At 40.9% G+C, this 15859-nt stretch overlaps 1 protein-coding gene and 1 long non-coding RNA gene across 15 annotated transcripts in view; one reads left to right on the forward strand and one right to left on the reverse strand.

Moving 5' to 3' along the window:
• Window positions 1-15859, reverse strand: part of MECOM (MDS1 and EVI1 complex locus) — a 259851-nt gene that overhangs the window by 79050 nt on the left and 164942 nt on the right. The window lies entirely within an intron of this gene.
• Window positions 5605-14153, forward strand: LOC117047450. Its single transcript, XR_004426684.1, has 2 exons — window positions 5605-5646; window positions 14050-14153. It is a non-coding gene; the product is annotated as an uncharacterized LOC117047450 (long non-coding RNA).

The following is a 15859-nucleotide window of genomic DNA, read 5'->3' on the forward strand; positions in this document are numbered from 1 at the left end:
ATGTTAATAAGTGGGTTTGTTTGTTTACTTAGAAAAGCGAAACTGGTTGGTCCAATGGCTCTAAGGGTGTGATTGATATATAAACAGATAAATAAATTCATCCCCACCTCCCCTAAAGCAGAAGAGAGGTTAATAAAATTCTACATTTGCCACCTTTACGCAGTCCTCAACAAACGGCTTTCCCCCATCTCACCACCGTTTTCTGTGCTTCACAAGACACTTTATTTTACAAGGGAGAAATTAGTAGTGTGGCTGGAGGGAGCTAATTTTGAGACTTCGTTGGTAGATTTCTGGTACAGGTTTCTAAACAGCTCTGAAGTTAAAAGCTTTCTCCCATGAAAACCTAGAAAGCAAATAGTCAAGATGTATTTTGGCTCCTTGTGAGACTTTCCTACATATCACACCACGACCATAGTAATTGTAAATATACGTTTTGCAGAGAGCGGGGGGATGTAGCACATCAAGGACTGCGTCCATTGTTTTTAAACAAAATTGGGTGAATGAAAGGGCGAGGGAGTTAGCTGCAGGATTAATAATTTTCTCTCTCCCTCTGATATTGTCTTGGCTTCTGTATTTGAAACATATTGGAACAGCAAAGCTGTTTAAACAGAGCAAAGTCGCGGACCCAAGTCAGCAGATTCTCAGCGAGTTTAACTTCAGCTGTGGGTTTGATGCAGATTCAGAAGCATTGCGATGAACAGGAGCCGCGATGCGCGTCTGCCACATACACACGTACATAAACGCGCAAGACGGAGCCTGATTAATGAAGAGGGGGAGCAGGCACGGCTCACAGGGGTGTGTGGCGCTTGGATACACAGCTGTTGTTGTTCAGTCGTTCAGTCGTGTCCGACTCTTCGTGACCCCATGGACCAGGCACTCCTGTCTTCCACTGCCTCCCGCAGTTTGGCCAAACTCATGTTAGTAGCTTCGAGAACACTGTCCAACCATCTCATCCCCTGTCGTCCCCTTCTCCTTGTGCCCTCCATCTTTCCCAACATCAGGGTCTTTTCTAGGGAGTCTTCTCTTCTCATGAGCTGTGGATACACAGCTAACGTCTCGTAAATGCGAACATGTACAAACATCGGGGAGGAAACCCCGCACTTCGCCTCCCGGTGCCACTCAACTTTTTTTTTTTAAGTGCAAATCTAATTCTCATTTTATAAATTAGGAGAATGGAGGGCGGGGCCATCGGGGGCCGGAGGAGAAAGTGACAAAAGATGATGATTAATTCGTCTCCGAGGCCTGTTATCTGTGACATTGAACTGTTATTCCAGATAATGGCTATTGTTCCAGGAGGGGAGGGGGAAGAGGAGGAAAACCCTTACGCCCAGCAGTTGGGCAAAACCAAACGCTTTGTAAATAACATCTTGTCACAGAAGATACGTCCCAAGGTTCTTTCACGGGAAGGTTAAGCTCGGGAGTCTCCCCAGGTCCCGATTTTGCTGTCCTTATTGATTTCCTGCCTTCGCTCAATTTGGTGCCATTCTTGGTGCCTCCTCATTCTCTTTTCTTCCTTTTTCCTTTTTCTTTTTTTTCAAATTTAGCCATAAATTGGAGCAGCTCGAGCTATGAGCTGTTCTATTTTCTTCCTGTCAGGATGAGGGATTTGTTTTATGATGCATTGTGTATTAAATACAAGTAATCTGGGAAACTGATTGCTCGAGCCCACATAGGCCTGATCACAGGTCCTGATAGGAGGAAGCTTCCGTTCCAACACCACCGATCCCACGCAGCGCGCACCTTCATTCTCCCTTTGAACAAACGAGCTGCGAAAAGGAGGAAACGTCGGGGAATAAAACACACAGAAGCGGGGGTGGGGGTCAGGGGAGGGTTAGAAACAGGCTCTGGCTAAATAATGATTTCATAGAAAGGATGGACGTTTTATACACATACCCACACAGCCCAATGTATTATTATTTATTTTCCCTGGTTTGGAAGGAGGGAAACATGGAACTTGCGGCTCCTGACCAGTAGATGGCGTCGCGTGCTGGTGTTAAAGCAACACGAGCCGTGTCGGGCTCGTAGCTTGCAGGTACTTTTCATCCAGGCACTGGAGCCAAGGCGGTGGCTGGCTGCTGCTGAGAGTGGAAGGTATCGGCTGAGTGCTGCTCCCCAAGGGTGCAATCGAGAGCCACTCAAAGCAATGGGAGCTCTGCCACTGCTTTCAGTAGGATGCAGATTCCACCCCAAAGGAACTTCGCAATGTACTTGGCGTTCTTACATTTCTGCCCCATCCTTCCTCCTCAGCGGCATTTTAGCCCCACGGTTGGCCCTTGCAAGGCAGGATATTATTATCATGCCAATGCAACGCAAGGACGGAAAGACCAGGGTTATTGCATTTCTCTTTGGGAGACTCTCCTCCTTCACCTTCTCTGATATAGTGCATTTTAGTTGCGCAGTTCACCTAAGGTATATTCATAGAATTGAAGAGTTGGAAGGGACCCCAAGGGTCATCTAGTCCAACCCCCTGCAATGCAGAAATCTCAACTAAATCATACATGGTAGATGGCCCTCCAACCTCTGCTTACAAACCTCCAAGGTAGGAGCACCCACCACATTCACCATGTGGCAAATACAACCACCATACAACTTGGGGAGCTGTGATGTCAAGAGGACTTACTTCTAGATAAATATAAGCAGCCATTTAGCCATTATCGCCTTTTGCAGCATGACCCTAACCAAGTTTATACAAATAAAGTCTCATTGATTGGGGCCTACTTCCAAGTAAAGTAAATATATTCAGGATTTTAGCCTTCAGCATTTTCACATGAGGCTGAATGTGTCCGTACCTGATAGATTTATAAGAAGAATGTAAGGTAAAGGTAAAAGGTAAAGGACCCCTGGACGGTTAAGTTCAGTCAGAGGTGACTGGGTTGCAGCACTCATCTTGCTTCAGGCCGAGGGAGCCAGCATTTGGAAAAGAAAAAAAAAAGAGCACTGGTCTGAACACTGTCAATGGTTAGTGTATAGAACCTTATTCTATTTTTGTTGGGTTGTGGGTACACTGACAGAAAAAAGCACATACCAGTTTGACATTCAGTGCCTGAGTGTGTACAACCAGCATGTTACATCCATCATGATAGTGCACAGAAAACTGCACAACAGAGAAGTGCTAGTTACTGTCCTGCAGATATCAGAATTGAGTTAGCCCTGGATTGGCCTGCCAAAGCGCCCCCCCCCTCTATTTCCTGCTGTGCAAGAGTGGTGGCAATAATGAGTCAGGGCAGGACTTTGGGGCAGAGGTTCAGAAGCGCACTCAGCAGAACGATCAGGAGGACCTTCAAATGCAGCAGGTGTGGCTTAACACATTTTTAAGTAAGTGATGTAATGCACATGACCATCCTCCACAGCAATTAGCTAAATCCACTAGCAATGAAGGGTGCAGGAAGAGCCTTACAATGCTAACAGCATAAATTCTATGAAGGTTCACTCAGAAGGAAATCCCATTGTGTTCAGCGGGGCTTATTCCCAACTATGTTTCCATAGGATTTATGCCGTAATACACATTAGCACTTAGTTAAGAATTTTACAACCGTCACAAAAGAAGGAGCAACATGAATGCTACTTTATTATTAATTGCATGTGGATCCCAGCCTTCCTCCAAAGATCACTGGATGGAACATGGAGGTTTTATCCTTTTTAATCATACGTGCATACATAATTTTATTTGTTTGTCGCCTTTCCACAGTTCAAACCATGCTCAAGGCAGCTTACAAGCATTACATACATACTGATTCAAACACTGCAGCCCTTGCCCTCTTTGTAGCAGCTTTAACATTCATTCTTTACATGTGATTCAGCATGCTCACACAGACCATCTCCCCTCCAATGCCAGCTATGCCACTCCAAACCTCAGGGCTTACTGCATACTGCTGCTGCCAATAATGCTTAGGGCCGCAGTTGCAAGTTTACCATCATTATTAGGCTTGTTGATCATGGATTCTGCACTTGGCCTCACTCCTGGATGCAAATGTTAGCAGCAGTGGCATGGCAGAAGCCATGAGGCATGAGCACCTGGCAATGTCTGAATTACTCCTATCAGCAGGTAAGAGAATGAGCAGTTTGAACTAATTACAGGTAGGTAGCCGTGTTGGTCTGCCATAGTCAAAACAAAATATAAAATCAAAAATCAAAAAATCCTTCCAGTAGCACCTTTGTTGTTGTTCAGTCGTTCAGTCGTGTCCGACTCTTCGTGACACCAGATAGTAGCACCTTAGAGACCAACTAAGTTTTTTCTTGGTATGAGCTTTCGTGTGTATGCACACTTCTTCAACTGTGTATGCACACTTCTTCAAGTGTGCATGCACACAAAAGCTCATACCAAGAACAAACTTAGTTGGTCTCTAATGTGCTACTGGAAGGATTTTTTGATTTTTGATTTTATATTCAGTTTGAACTAAGCAACTCAATCTGCAAAACTCACTTCAGCTATGAACCATCAAGTGCTATAGGCAAACCACTCCCATGTAACCTAAGCCCTCTTCTGTATGTATTCACACTGGTCTGCCTTAGAGGAAAGAAATTCACAAATCACCTTGGCTCTTCACGCTATGAAATGTTTTACATCAAAGATGTGTTGGTGACATAGCTATTAAAGATCTATAAAAGACTCGTTGTTCAGATGTTATCAGCAATACTATATTTTCTCACATTTATCCTTTGTTATCATTATCTCTCCCTCCTTTCCTCTCTTTGTTTTTCCCTTAACTGTATCCCAGAGGATACAATTATTGTATCCCAGAGGAGGAATGACCGCTGGGAGGAACATAGAGAGAATAAATGTCATGGTGCACCTGTAGCAGCAAAACTGGACACCTTCATCTGCCCCACCTACATGTCTCTCCCATATCAGTCTCTATAGTTAATAGTTTGCATGATATCTAACATTTATATTATGATTCAGATAGCTCAAAATGCTCTACACATGTTATAACAACAACAACAATTTATTACTTGTCACTGCCCATCTGACTGGGTTGCCCCAGTCACTCAGGGCGGCTTCCAACAGAGTATAAAAGAACATAACAAAACATCAGGTTTTAAAAGCTTCCTGATACAGGGCTGCGTTCAGATATCTGTGGGAAGTCATATAATTGTCTAACCCTTTGACATCTGATGGGAGGGCATTCCACAGGGTGGGTGCCACTACTGAGAAGGCCCTCTACCTGGTTCCCTCTAGCTTCACGGCTCACAGTGAGGGGACCACTAGAAGGCCCTTGGTACTGAACCTCAGTGTCTGGGCTGAACAATGGGTGTGGAGACACTCCTTCAGGTATACAGGGCCAAGACCGCCTTCTTTTGTTGTAATTCTTACACTAAACACCTAAGTAAATAGGTCAGTATTATTATTCCTGTATTGTAGGTTGAGTAGTTGTGGTAAGTTCATGGCAGAGGCAAGAGACAAACTGTAGGCAACTTTATTTGTGGAAACTCAGCCAGATGGGCGGGATATAAATAAATAAATAAATAAATAAATAAATAAATAAATAATAATAATAATAATAATAATTATTATTATTATTATCCATAACATTACAATTGCAATACATGATTATAGGTGAAGAGAGGGCAACTTGTTCCTAATGCAATTTCTTTCCCTTAGTGGTCAAAAGGAACACTTGACAGAGGAGCTTCCCTCATTTTCAGGTAAGTACCGGTACATTTGCAAATAACTTGAAGCATGGGATGCTTCCCAGAAAAAGAGCTCATTTGTTCAGAGTATGTTCCATGTTGCTCAGTTTTCTCACTGCTTGAAAAACATCCAAATGCATCCTTGGATTTGTCTTTATCAGACACCTCCATGATGTGTTCAGAGTTCCAAATTTTCCCAGAAAAGCCACTGGATGTACATCCCAGTTTTTTGTTTTTTTTTAGCAATTGTTTATTTTAAATAAGCCTCTGTAATAGTAGTGGCAGTAAGGCATAAGTACTGCAGTCTGCTAGCTATTCCCACCAGAATGTAAACTGATGCCTCTTTTAAGCCTTTAAACTTCATGGCTGTCCCCGAAGTAAAAGTTCCTCTAATGGAGACCCTATGGGTATGGTGCATTCCAGCACATCATTAAAGCAAAAAGAAAAGCAGCCCAGGCAAAGCCAGATGAAATAACTGCACTGTCCACTTTTAATAGGCTTCCTGGGGAGGACAGCCGCTCTGCAAGCGGACAGCGCTGAAAGGGGAAGGGGGGGGGGGGCTGGAATTCAGACAAGTAGCTGGTAGCAGAGTTATTTCTTCTTTAAATACCATAGTCGTTGGATAACAAGCTCACCTTAAAATCTCACCACTATTTTTTCAGTAAAGCTAGATTCCAAGTTGGAAAGAAAAGAAGGCAGCTCACTGGTTTGACTGTGAACTAATTCACTTTAAAAGTTAGTAGCAGACCCTTTCTGAAACCAGTGCCCAGATAAGATTTTAGCAAACTTGTACTTATATTAACTTAGAAAGATGCAAAGCTAGTTTTAGATGAGGCAACCCCCTGCCAATACGATGCCTAACAAGGAGTGCAAAAACCTGCATTTGTCTAATTCATATTTAGACATATTTATATATCCAAACCATTCTTTTTAATGAACTCTCTCCTAACTAACAAAACCTTAGCGGCTTCTTTTTGCATACAGCACCAAAGACAGAGAGAGAGAAGAGAGGAAATTAAAGGGATCTTTCTCTCTCTCTTTCTTTCTTTCTTTCTGAATAAAAAATCTCCCTTGGTCTGGAAATGGGCCCAACTGAAAGCATGTTAATCTCCACCTCAGTAATTTGGTTCTTCTGGAGAAGACAGAAGCCCCTGCTGCTGTGCCCTGCACTTCATAAATCACATCTTTATGTGGACAAGGTCAGGGCACCTAACAGCTCAGACATGGGCCCTTTGCAGTGGCTCGAAGGGCTCCGGCATGTTTATTCTCTCGCTCAGATCTCCGAGGAGTAATCCAGCACGCTTCTAATTACTTTTGATTATTTTCATTTGCAAGGGTCAGTCTGGGCTCTGCCAGGACCGCTGGAGGCCTGATTTTCTACAACATCTTTTTTGGGACAGTGGTGTAGGCTTTCAAAATTAGCACCCCATTATTGTCCAAGAATCCAACACGCTAGAAACGGTCATATCTCACTATAGCTCCTGATGCTCTGTTAGCAACCAGCTTGTTCCCCTGACTTAATTAAACTTTGAAACAGAAATAACTGCAAGATTTGGTACTCATTTGAGATTTTTATCTGTTTACATTTTAGGCAGCACATTTTGGAGTATGGTCCTGCACAACGACCAAAGGCAAATCACTGTTTTTTATTTACGTATTTATTCAGGATATGGCAATATTTTTTTTTTTTTTTTTTTTATAAGATTTTATTATTTTCCAATAAAAAAAGGAGAACAAAATACAAAAACAACACATAACATAAACATCAATAAAAACACAATAAACATTAAACCTAATCAACAATAAACATAATCAACATTCAAAACAATAACAACAATAAAAACATAAAAATGAACATATACAAACCTTAACCATTATCTTTCTTTATATATTTCTTGTTTCTAACTTCTCTGTTTGGGGACTTCCCCCATTCCCTCCACTGTCTTCAAAAAACATATACTTCTTCAAGGTAGCTTTATATATTGTTCAATTCACTTTTACCCAAATTTTAATATACTTAGCTTTCTTTTAGTCAAATATCTCAATAGCTATGTATCTTATCTTAACGTCCTATCTTAACATATTTTGACACATACATCTTTCACATAACAACAATTCCTCTTACCATCCATATCTAATACATATCTACCAAAGCCGACATTCTATTTAATTCTGCTCAAATATTCAGTTTAACTGATTTAACCAAATAGTCTTTGAATTTTTTCCACTCCTGCGACGCCTTCCCCTCCCTCTGGTCTCGGACTCTGACGGTCAGTTCAGCGAGTTCCATATATTCCATCATCTTCATCTGCCATTCCTCCACCGTTGGTATCTCTTCACCTTTCCATGTTCTTGCCAATAAAATTCTAGCTGCTGTTGTGGCATACATAAAGAACACTCTATCCTGACTGGGTATCTCTTCATTGGTTATGCTCAGGAGAAATGCCTCTGGTTTCTTACAAAAGGTAACTTTCATTACCTTCTTAAGCTCATTATAAATCTTGTCCCAGAAGGCACTTACCACTGGGCACAACCACCACATATGAAAAAAGGTACCTTTCGCATGTTTACATTTCCAACATACATCTGACATTTTGGTATTCATCTTAGCAATCTTAACTGGTGTCAAGTACCATCTATAAACCATTTTCATTATATTTTCTCTTAATCCATGACAAGCAGTAAATTTAATACCTTTTTGCCACAATCTCTCCCAGTCATCCATCATGATATTATGTCCGACGTCTTTTGCCCAATCTATCATTGAAGATTTAACCAGTTCATCTTTTGTATGCCACTCTAGCAAAAGATTATACATTTTGGAAAGGTTTTTAAAGTTCGATTCTATCAGTTCTGTTTCCAGTTTTGATTTTTCTACTTGAAAACCAATTTTTTTGTCCATTTTAAATGTTTCATAAACCTGATAATAGTGCAGCCAGTCGGGGACCTGGCTTTTTACTTGATCATAGCTTTTTAGCTTTAAAGAGTCCCCTTCCTGCTGCAGTATGTCCATATATCTTAACCAGTTTGCAGACATGTTCGGTCTCTTATATGCCTTGGCCTCCACTGGGGAGATCCATCTAGGAGTCTTTCTCTCAAACAGGTCTTTGTATCTAGTCCAAACCTGATATAAGGATTTTCTCACAATATGCGACTTAAAAGTTCTGTGGATTTTAGCTTTGTCATACCAAAGGTATGCGTGCCAACCAAACATATTATCGTGTCCCTCCAAGTCCAACACATCAACATTGTCTAGTTTAAACCAATCCTTTAACCAGCAAAAGGCCGCAGCTTCAAAGTAAAGCCTTAAGTCCGGCAGGGCAAAGCCTCCTCTGTCTTTAGAGTCTGTTAAAATCTTAAATTTTATTCTAGGCTTTTTGCCCTGCCATATAAATTTCGATAGGTCCTTTTGCCATTTTTTGAAACAGTCTAATTTATCCAAAATTGGTATGGCTTGGAATAAGAACAGCATCCTTGGTAGGACATTCATTTTAACCACTGCTATTCTTCCCATTAACGACAGTTTGAGTCTTGTCCAAATCTCCATGTCTTTTTTTATCTCCATCCACAGTTTTTCATAATTGTCCCTATACAGGTTCAAGTTCTTACTTGTGAGATTGATACCTAGATATTTTACGGATTTAACAAAATTGAGGCCAGTGGCTTCTTGAATTCTTTGGATCTGTTCTGCACTCATATTTTTACCTAGAACTTTGGTTTTCTGCTTATTTAATTTGAAGCCAGCTACAAGTCCGAATTGTTCAATTAGTTCCAAGGCTCTGGGGACACTGCCTTCTGGTTCTTGCAGGGATAGCATCAAATCATCCGCGAAGGCACGTAATTTGTATTCCTTCTCTCCCACTTTGATTCCTTTTGTCTGTTTATCTTTCCGAATCATATTTAGAAGGACTTCCAGGACCGTGATAAAAAGTAAAGGGGAGATAGGGCACCCTTGTCTTGTTCCTTTCTCTACTTCAATCTCCTCCGATATCACACTGTTTACAATAACTTTAGCTCTTTGTTCTGTATAAATGGCCTTTATGCCATTTAAAAATTTTTCTCCAACTCCCATCTTTTCCAAATTCTTTTTCATGAATGTCCAAGATACTTTGTCAAAAGCTTTCTCTGCATCAACAAACAATAGTGCTGCATCTATGTTTATGTCTCTCTCCAGTTTTTCTAGAATGTCCACAATAATTCTCGTATTATTACTTATTTGCCTTCCTGGCAAGAAACCTGCTTGGTCTCTGTGTATATAATCTTTCAACACTCTTTTCAACCTTGTAGCCAAAACATTTGCAAAGATTTTATAATCCACATTCAAGAGGGATATTGGACGATAGTTTTTCATTAAAGTCTTATCAGTATCTGGTTTTAAGATCAGTGTGATAAAGGCTTCTTTCCACGTCTCTGGTGCCCTATCTCCTTCTAGTATTCTATTGCAAGTTTCTCTTAACGGCTGTGATAGCCAGTCTTTCAATGTCTTGTAATATTTTGCTGTTAATCCGTCCGGTCCTGGAGCCTTCCCCAGTTGCATGTTGTTTATTGCATCTTCTATTTCTTGTGTCGTTATTGGGTGGTTGAGAGTTGTTAGTTTTTCCTCTGGGACCTTTTGCAATCCATTCTTCTCCAGGAATCGGTCTATCTCTGCGTCATCTATCTTCTCCTCCTTGTACAGTTGTTTATAGAATCTCTGAAAACACCATCTGATTTCCTCCGGTTTCTCTACATTTTTTCCATTTACTACCAATTTGCTGATGACATTTGCCTTTTGTCTTTTCTTTAATTGCCAAGCTAGTAGTTTTCCGCATTTATTTGCAGATTCAAATGTTCTTTGTTTCATCATTTTCACTTTCCATTCGATATCTTGATTCATAATATTGGCATATTGGGATTGCAAATATTTGATTTCTTTTTGAATTTTAACACATCTAGGATGTCCTCTTAGTTCTTTTTCCTTTTCTTTGATTAATTTCAACAATCTCTCCATCTCTACACTTTGTTGTTTCTTCTTTTTTACCTTTTCACTAATGAGGAATCCTCTCATTACCGCCTTACTTGCATCCCAGGCAATCCTTTTCTCCACATCTGAGTTCCAATTAATTTGAAAATATTCTTTCATCTTTTTCGCCGCTCTTTCTACTAGCTTGGTATCTCTCATCAAAGCATCATCCATTCTCCACCTAAAAGAGTCCTTGGAAATCATTTTTAGGTTTACCTGTACCGGATTGTGATCTGAAAGCGTTTTAGGACCGATTTCTGCTTTTTGTAATTTTGGAGCCAATTCATTCGAGATCCAGACGTAGTCTATCCTCGACCATGACTGCTGAGATTCACTAAAGTACGTTGCCTCTGTTTCTGTGGGGTTTTTTAATCTCCAAGCATCTAACAGATTCAAATTGTCCACCATTTCAAAAAAAGTCTTTGGGAGTTTCCCATCATTTGTTAATTTTGTTCTTTGAGATCTGTCCATTAATGTGGAAACTGCCCCATTAAAGTCTCCAAGGCAAACTACCTTATAGTCCAAATAATCCAACAGCAAGTCATGGATTTTTTTGTAAAAAATTGACTTTCCATCATTTGGTGCATAGAGTCCCAGAATTAAAAATTTTTCGCCTTGTACGTTAATTTCAATTGCGATATATCTCCCTTCTTCATCTTTAAATAGCTGTCTTGGGCTATATTTCTCCTTTGCATAAATCACTACTCCTCTCTTCTTGACCTTGTCCGATGATATAAATTCTTGGCCTAATTTTTTGTTCTGTAACAATCTTCTGTGACGCCGAACTATGTGGGTTTCCTGTAAACATATTATGTCCAAATTCTTCTTTTCTATGCTATAAAACACTCTGCGTCTCTTTGGTCTCTGGTTCAATCCCCGGACATTCCATGTCATCAACTTGAGCGCCATTTTCCTTTCTCTAATCTTCTCCTCCAGTTGCTTCTCCTTTCTTGCCTTCCTCTGGATCCTTGCCTGGACTTGGTAGACTTGGTGGTGGTCCCGGCGGTGGTGGGAGTACCTCTGGGAACCTGTAGAATTGTGCTGGGTCGAGTGGTGTGCCTTTAAATTGTTCCAGGTGCTTGTCCAAAAACTTCTGTTTCTCCGCCAGGGACCTTATTCTTATCTTTTTTCCTTCAAACGTGAATGCCAGGCCTTCTGGGAATTCCCAACTGAAGGGGATTTTCCTTTTTCTAAGCTCAGTTGTCAAGTCGTTGTAAGGAATTCTTTTGTCGAGGAAAAATCTGGGGATGTCCTTATAAAAAATTACTTTATTCTGCTCTACCACCAGGTTATTTCTGTAATGGCAATCCAGAAAGAAATCTCTATCGTGTCGATCGTGGCACACAATCAAGCAGTCACTGACTGTTTTGTTACTTTTCTTTCCTCTGGAACCTCTTGGACCAAATCTGAAGGCCTTCACTATGCGCGCTGAGACGTTAATTTCTTCTATCTCCCAAAATCCTGAGAATAGCTTCACTATGTAGTCTTTTAAGTCTTCCCCTTCCACTTCTGGAAGATTTCTTAGGCGGATGTTGCCCTCTCTTTGATGTAGTTGCAGAAACGCAAGGGACTCTTCCACAGACCTCTGTCGTGTTCCAATATTCTCTATCTGTTCCAAATCTAAGTTGTCTAGTTTTTCCTCCACCTTTTTTATTTTTCCTTGACCACTTTAATTTCCTCTGAGTCCTTTTTCAGGGTGGCCACCTCTTGCCCAATCCTATTAATCTCTTCTCTGTTCTTCCTTACGTTCTCCTCAATTTGTCCAATAGATTTTTCTAGGGTCTGCGTAGAATTTTTAATATCAGCTTTTATATCAGCTTGTAATTTTTCTATTGCTGAATTCACTGCTGTATTTCCTGAAGAAACTTGGTCTTGTGTTTGCTTCAATCCATCAGTCACGCTTTTCAATCCTGCTGCAATCTCTGCAACGCTGACAACTAGTTTCTCCATTTGTTCCTGTAGAGTAAGGGAAACAGAGCCTTTTCTTTTTTCAGAGCCAGTTCCTTTAGATCTAAGTTCCATTCCTTGTGGGCTCTGCAGCTGTAATCTCAAGGTCACTCCAGTTTCTGTAGTAACAATCTCAGACATTCACAGCAGAAGGCCAACAGTCCCAAAGATAAACACCAGGTGGCCAGCAGCTCAGTCCTGAGAACAAAGAGGCTGCTGAGCCAGGAGCCCACACCAGTCCTGAAAGTCCAACTTTTAGGCAAAGAGTTTTGATTTTCCAAAATATAAATTCCTTAAAGCCAAGAAGAGTCTATTTTCAGATAGCCCAAGCCAGTCACAGTTCCTAACTTGCAGTGTTACCACCAAAGTCCACAAAGTAGCTTGTAACTGGTTACAAAAAAGTCCAAATGTCTCCACTGGTAAACAGTCACTGAAACACCAACAAAGAAAAAATGGCAACAATGTATTACAGCCCGCTACTGACCCGGAATCCTAATCCAGAGGGTGAGGGGCATCTTCTTTTGCCATATCAACTGTTTTTAAGTCTTTAAGCATCCTTTAAATAACTTTTAATCAACTTTTAAAAAGTTCGCAAAACTTTTCCGTTAGTCGCGGCTTTGATCTTTTAGCGCTACCAAGCTCGCGCAAACAGTTTAAAGGGAACAGGCTTCCTTTCACAATTCCTCTGCAAGCAGTGCTCTTAAATCTTGTAAAAATGATCCAATTTTTAACTTACAGAGTTTCTTTGGAAGTCTCTATGCAGGAAGTGCCGGGTGCTCGAGTCTGGCGGGATCGCTGCTTTGATCCTCCGCAGGCAGACGCTTCTTCAGTCCCGTGCCGGCGCTCCGCTCGCCCGATTCTCCCCCTTACGAGGGTAAATCGGGAACGGAGACGGCACGTCTGGGACCCACGAAGCTCAGGTCCACGGGACGCTCTTCCCGTGGCTTTAAGGGACCCGTGGCGCAGGCACGGAAGTCCCTAAAGCCTGTCGGAGGATATGGCAATATTTTTGCTTTGCTTTTGACTGTAGACAATGTTAGCCTGACAGCCACAAAAACCCATTATTGAAAAAACAAAGTGAAACAATAGCTGGCATTATCTATCTGGTGTGTGTGTGTGTGTGTGTGTGTGTGTGTGTGTGTTTGGGTGTGTACATGTTTGTCTTAAAAACATAGTTGGAGTGTCTTGTGGATGGCAGGCACTGAGCATTACTTTGAATGGCGTTATTTCAGACTTCTTAAAGCAGTAATCTTCGAACAGCTCCTTTCGACCTGTCCTATTAAAGACTCAATGCTTCTTTAAAAACATTGTTTCTCTTTGCTCTTTCCTGGGTGTGACACTCTTAATGCTTAAACACTAATCGGCCGAGTACAGTATGATAGTCAGATAATCTACATATTGTTTTCATAGTTATCCTAGAAACACAAGCATGTACATAGTATTTATATGATGGTATTCTTTCTTGACAGGCATCCAACAGAGTTACTCTGATGGCTGCAGATGCATGTGTTCCAGTTCAAGAAACATTAAACAACCATCCCAATTAAGAGAGAGAGAGAGAGAGAGAGAGAGAGAGAGAGAGAGAGAGAGAGAAAGAGAGAGAAAGCCCAATCTTGAATTATGAAGATTAGTAGCGGCTATAAAAAAAATTAACTCCTTGCAATCAATATTCCTTTCTATATGTAAAATGAAAGTGACTCTTCCAAAACATGATGTTTACCTGAAAACTATGGTCAAGTTCCAAATAATCACACAACTAGTTGTAGCAAATAACACTTTGGGTTTCTGCATTTCAAACAGCAGATCCCCCATGTCACCTTGCAAATCTATTTTGAAACTCTGATAACTTTCCAAAACAGTTTGAGATGTAGAATAACATTCCTCTGTGAGAAGAGGGGAAAGGCAATCATGGTACAGGATATGTCCAAACACTTTAGCATGCCCAAAGCAAGTGCAGATCCCAGCCCTTACAAATAATATTCTGGTAAACAGTAAGTGAAGGTCTATTTACAGGGATGCATGAGAAATTCGGTCTTTGCAAATTCCAACACAAACTGACCTGAACCACACCTCATAGACTAATGTGCAGACAGGAACATGGATTTCAATGGCACTTATACTTCCCAAGTTTCTGTGCAGTTTGTTGGCTCAGAATATGTTTAAATTGCGTATACCGAGAATATTTTTTTTAAAAAAGCAACAGATTTAAATGGTTATTTAAGTGTTTGTTTGCTTTTAATCACAGAGTAATGCAGAAACAGGACAGAACTGATTAAATGCTAAACAAATCTGATGCAGATCAGAAATAGATTGTTTTGCTTATTCCTAACTCTTCCATGCAATCCTGTTGCTACAAAGAACTGAGTGGACCAGGGCTCAACCACCCAGTCTAACAAGTACTACCTTTGATGGGGAATTGCTTTTTCAACTGCTACCAGTGATTTCTGTCCCCAACAAGCAGCATTATTAGACTTCTAGTCTAGTGGCTAAGGTTAAGGTAAGGTGTTAAGGTAACTGGCATCTACTGGATGATTCCTTAACATGTGGCAGAAGATGGAGGCCTGATTTTCTACAACACCTCTGCAACATCATTTTTAAATTTCTAGGCTCTTAAATTATTTTCTTACATTAAAAAACAAAAACTAAACGTTCATCTGTATCTACATACATAAGTAATATAGTCTCCCTCAGTGATGCTGTGCTGCACATAGGAAATTCATAGAATCATAGAATCTTAGAGTTGGAAGGGACCCAAGGGTCATCTAGTCCAACCCCCTGCAATGCAGGAATCTCAGCTGAAGCATCCATGACAGATGGCCATCCAACCTCTGCTTAAAAACCTCCAAAGAAGGAAAGTCCACCACATCTCGTAGGAGTCTGTTCCACTGCTGAACAGCTCTTATTGTCAGAAAGTTTTCCCGAATTTTCAGTCATAATCTCCTAGAAGGTAGCTGCTACCAAAGAAGAATGGTGAACTCCTTGTTGCATTAATACATAACCACCATCTAAAGCATATGTCTGTGAATTGAGCCAATGCCCAAGGAGAATTTGAACTTGGGTTTCCCAGCTCTTACTCCACAACCAGACCCCAGCAGCCATGAAAATGCATCTGATGTTTCAAGTTACAAGAAAGAAGATTCTGACTAAACATGAGGAAGAACTTTCTGACAGTAAGAGCTGTTCAGCAGTGGAATGGTCTCCCTTGGAGGTTTTTAAGCAGAGGCTGCATGACCACCTGTCATAGATGCTTTAGTTGTGATCGCCACATTTCAGGGGGTT

This window comes from Lacerta agilis, chromosome 5 (assembly GCF_009819535.1).
Source record: "Lacerta agilis isolate rLacAgi1 chromosome 5, rLacAgi1.pri, whole genome shotgun sequence".
NCBI lineage: Eukaryota > Metazoa > Chordata > Lepidosauria > Squamata > Lacertidae > Lacerta > Lacerta agilis.